The 4,889-nt window shown below is 63.9% G+C and overlaps 1 protein-coding gene across 1 annotated transcript in view; it reads left to right on the top strand.

The window, feature by feature from the left end:
• The first annotated feature begins 3,077 nt into the window (after positions 1-3,077).
• XG (Xg blood group) overlaps positions 3,078-4,889 on the top strand; it is a 17,236-nt gene continuing 15,424 nt past the window's right edge. Inside the window, exon 1 of the transcript XR_002777827.1 lies at positions 3,078-3,098. The gene's annotated coding sequence lies outside the window, so the exon portion shown is untranslated. The remainder of the gene's footprint in view (positions 3,099-4,889) is intronic.

Here is a 4,889-nt window from a genome sequence, read left to right as displayed (position 1 = left end):
GGTCCCCACGGTGGGTCCCCAAGGCCACCTTCCCTCCTGCCTATGGGGAGAAGCAGATGCTGGTGTCACTGGACCTGCCTGTAGCTGAGGCTTTGGCAGGGGGCGGTGGGGGGGCCTCCTGGACCTTGTGGGGACAGAAAGCGTGGGGGCCTCATGAACTCCCAGGTGCGGAACCGGAATCAGCAGCAGCAGCATTCCCTGGGGGCTTGGAGCCTCACCCAGACCTGCTGAGCCGGAATCTGCAGGTCCCCACGCCAACGTGATGGCCTGTCTTTTCCGGGCAGAGGCCCCGAGGCACTGACCTGTGTGTAAACAGCTCTGCCACAGCCCCCTCCTTTGGTCCTGGCCCCCAGGGCAGGTGGCTGCCTCCCCGCCAGGCTGCCCGAGGGGCTCCCTGGGCGTTGAGCAGGAGCCCAGTTTAAGTCTGTTCCGGGCTGAACTGTGTTCCGTCCCCACATTCACGCGTGGAGGCGCCTCAGCCCCAGCACCTCGGAACGTGGCTGGATGTGGGCATGGGGCTCTACAGAGGGCGTGAGGGTACAACCAGGTCACCAGGGTGGCCGTGACCCCATAGGACTCTGTCCTTATGACAACAAGAGCTGAGGACACAGGCACACACAGAGGGACGACCAGGTGGGGACTCGGGGAGGGGACGGCGTCCGCCCGCCCAGGAGGGACCGGCCCTGCCCCCCGCCGGATCTGGGACGTGCAGCCTCCAGGACGGGGACAAATCGGTGTCTGTGGTTTAAGGCCCAGGCACTGGCGTTTTGTGATGTCGACCCCGGAAATGCATACGAGGTGTTTCTACTGCAAACTGAAGTCCCCAGAACTTCCGGCTCCCTGTCCCCAGCAGCGGGAACAGACGCCACCTCCGAGGCCCCCGCAGAGCGACCGTTGCAGGGCCGTGTGTCAGCCCTGGGCTTGGGGGTCCGTGTGTTCCCGTGTCACTTCGGGAAGGCCGGTTCGGGACACGCCATCTGACGATGCCTCACTGGACGGCCACAGGGTTTTCCCCCGTGCACATTGCACGAGAGGCATCTTGCCTTTTATGATGAATGATCATTTCTTACTCGTTTCTGACCCAAAGCGTCTCGTCCTGGAGACCCTGCTCGTGCAGGGGGCTTCGATTTCCAAAGCATCGAAAAAGACCCTGTGATGCTAGGAACTGGGGTCCCCGCTGGAGCTCCTTGGGAGGCAGTCCGAGGCTCTCAGGAGCTTGCTGAGAGCAAAGACCCCTCAGGGGCCAGGGAGCAGCCTGGGCAGTAGAGCACGGCTCAGCCCCCCGAGAGCCCGCAGCCCCCCGAGACAATGTCAGCTCTGACGTCCCTGGGCAACAAGAACCCAGCTCTTGTGCAGAGCGAGTCCTGCTTGAAATGACAGCTGAGCAGGAGCTGGACACGGGCGTGGACTCGGTCACGGGGCTGTGCCCTGCCACACAGAGGACGCCTCCCTGCCCCGGCACGCAGACCCTGCCTGCAACAGCGCCCCCTCCCCCCACACACACACGTTCTCCTTCAGACCTAATACGCTTTCTCGACGTTGTGATTTTTTTATTTTTATTTTTATTTTTTCCACCGTTGAGCTACAGTCAAAAGGGCACCTTGCCATTTGCCTGACCCGCCCGGGCTTAAATGAATGCAGCCTTTCGGGGGGGAAAATCGCACGTCGAGAAGCAAAACAGAACAAAATCGCCTGGGCGGGGAGCAGAGGCCGCCGGGGAGCCGGAGGCGCAGCATCTAAGCGTCCGTCCGGCAGCGTCCACAGTGGGTTCCCGCGGCCATGGCCGCCAGCGCAGCGTTTCAGATTTAATGCTGTTGGTCTGTTTCTTTTCTTTCTCCTCGGAGGTTGCCCGGGGTTACGTTTCTCTTTTCCAAAGGGGTGAATCAACCAGAGGTCCCCGCAGCTGGGAGGGACCCTCTGTGGGCGGCAGGTTTTCTGACTGGGAGGCTTCGCGCGGCTGTGTTATGGCAACAGCCCTGCTCTGTGCTTGGCAAAGTCACCCGCCGGTTGCTGCGCTGGTCTCACCGACTTGCGCCCGGAGGAGGCAGCCTAGGATCCCTGCGGGGTGGGGGTACAGTGTGAAATGGGGAAGGAGCTGTTGCTGTGCAGCTGGTCACTAGCAACCCAGACTTTATTCAAGAGCCACTCATGGTGGCTTTCTCTTAAAGCCCCTCGAAATAGTTTTTTTTGGGGGGGAGGTGCTGTAAAACGCTGACCTCCCACCCACCCCCTGAGTTCCCCTTAAACCCACGTCTGCAGGATGCTGGTGGCAGACGGTGCTGGTGGCAGATCATGCTGGTGGCCGACGGCCAGCATCGTGATCCCAGAACAACAGGCCGCTTCCTCCTAGGACATTTCTGTCACCCCCCTGCCTCCCCCCCAACATGTGCATTTGATTAAATGCCGCAGAGCTGGGTAAGCAAAACAAACGGAAATGAGTAACAGACCCTGTGCCCCGCCTCGAGCCGGGAGTGCAAACTCTGCCTAACGGAAGGCATCGCCTTGTGACCGGGACCCACCCCAATTCCCTGAGGTTGACCCCCCAGAATCGAGCGCCTCGGCCCACGACATCTCTCACAGCGGTGACAGCCTGAAGCCCACGGGGACCCCCGTGAGGAGCGGGGACCGTGCCGTGCTGGGCTGCAGCCCCTCTGCACATGTCCGGGAGCTTGCCAAGGCCTGTCCGCCTGCGGCTGGCTGCAGTCCGCCTGGGTGACGCAGCGAGGCCAGGGGAGGTGACGCCGCCTCACGTGCGTGAGTCATCCTGGCACACGCCTCGTGCAAGGCAAGCCCCACGCCCACCAGGGGCGGCTGCGTGCACGACCCCCGTCACTCCTGACAGCCCCGGAAGAGGCAGCACAAGCCCCTCCAAGTCTAATGGGGCAGCTGGGAAGGGGACACACTGGGCCGTCAGCGACGCCGGGGAGACACCACCTGCTGCCTGCCAAGGCTGCTGCCCAGGACCCCGCATGCCAATCGCCACCTCCACCCCAGCCAGAGGGGCCGCGCCCTTTGGGATGACACACGCAGGTCGCACCCGGTGTCTCACGCAAAGACATTGCGGAGAGGCTCGTGCGGGGTGCGTGGCACAGGCAGGTGTGAGGAACTGGGACCGCGCAGTGGCCGGCACGCGGGCAGCGCCAGCTCGGAAGGCGTTTGTTTGTCGGATGCCGGGAGCGGGCGGGAGCTGCCGGGCTGGCATTGCTCGCGTGGCAGCAGCTTTGCGTGACTGTGCAGGGTGTTTGCAGGGCACCCCATGAAGTCATGTGGCTTTGGGGCTTAGACTTGGGCAGAGCAGGGCCAGCCACAGCGTGCTGGCCGCCCTGGAGGGGAGGCGTCCGTCCGAGGAATCCCAGAGGCCAACACCTCCTCGTGTCCCCAGTCCCTGAAACGGTGACAAAGTGCACAGCAGGGAGCAAGGAGGGCAGGTTGTTCCCCGTAACAGGAACTGGCAGGAGCTGGAACAAAGAAGGAGTGGGGGTCCCCCAGACTCAGAGACGGCCTCTCCATTTGGCCTGTGATAGTACCAGCTTCTGGCCGGCCGATGGGGGCACACGCGCCTCCGGGTCCCTGCTCTGTGGTCCTTCCTGGTCACGGAGATCCTGCCTGGGGTGTGTCCACTGTGAGGACCCAGGTCCCTCCACGAGGAGCCCAGAGCCTGGCCGTGTGACACACCAGCGGGGGCCACGTCTGGGACTTTGCTGGTCACAGGCTGCACCGGGCGAAGCTCCCTACAGGCGGGCACACGTGTGAATGTCACGTAGGGACCTAGGGTACACGGAGCGCCTCGGCCGGCCACAGGCAGCTTCCTGAGCCAGGGGGCTGGGACTGGGGCAGGGGGCACCCAGCGGTGATTCTCACTCTTGGAAACACAGGCGTCGGCATGGGGCAGGGCGTGGGCGTGAACCCCACCCCGTGCAAACTGACGGCTCCTTTCTGAGACACGCCAGGGTGCACCCCAAACACGAGGCCTGTGGACAGACGGCAGACACAGAACCACACGTGACGTGCAATTCCATTCACGCCAGACGACCACGGATGGGACAGGGTGGGGGGCCAGCGGACGGCTCTGCTTTTGGGGGGATGAGAAGGAGCTGGAACTAGTTAGAGGTGGGGGTGACACGACACGGCGAATGTGCTGAAATGACGCTGAGCCGTGCCCCTGGCGTGGCGGAACCGTGCGGCCTGCAAACTGTATCTCAGGAAAAGAGATGACATTGTACCAGGTAAATGGTACAATGGTGCAAATGGTACCCGCGGGGCGCAGGTTTTCGGCTCCATTTCGGTGCCGGGGGCAGCGCAGGCCGTGCGGGGGCGGGAAGCATCAGGCCGGGCAGGAGCGCGGGTCGGTCCAGCCCCCGCCCCGCGGCTCGTTAAAAACACGTTTGTGATGCACCGAGATAAAAGCCCCACGCACGGAGGTCAGCACGTTCGGCGTTTTAAAATGAGCAGAGCAGGGCGCTTCTGCTGCGTGCGCGACGCCTCTGTCCCAGCAGAGCACTTGGTCCGCAGCACCGTCCCTGTCAGCGGCCCCGCCCGGCCCCTGAGCCACCCGCGCGGCCCCTGACCCATCCGCCCGACCCCTGAGCCATCCGTCCGGCCCCTGACCCATCCGCCCGACCCCTGAGCCATCCGCCCGGCCCCTGACCCATCCGCCCGACCCCTGAGCCATCCGCCCGACCCCTGACCCATCCGCCCGACCTCTGACCCATCCGTCCGACCCCTGAGCCATCCATCTGGACCCTGAGCCACCTGCCCGGCCCCTGACCCATCCGCGCGGCCCCTGACCCATTGGTCTGGCCCGATCCGCGCCGGTACAGAGGCCTGAGCCTGCTGCCCGCGTCTCTGCACCTTGCGGGCTTCCGTTTCTTACGTTCAAGTCAGAAGCG

Source organism: Pteropus vampyrus, unplaced genomic scaffold, assembly GCF_000151845.1.
Source record: "Pteropus vampyrus isolate Shadow unplaced genomic scaffold, Pvam_2.0 Scaffold521, whole genome shotgun sequence".
In the NCBI taxonomy this organism is placed as follows: Eukaryota; Metazoa; Chordata; class Mammalia; order Chiroptera; family Pteropodidae; genus Pteropus; species Pteropus vampyrus.
This window is presented reverse-complemented; position numbering and strand designations above follow the sequence as displayed.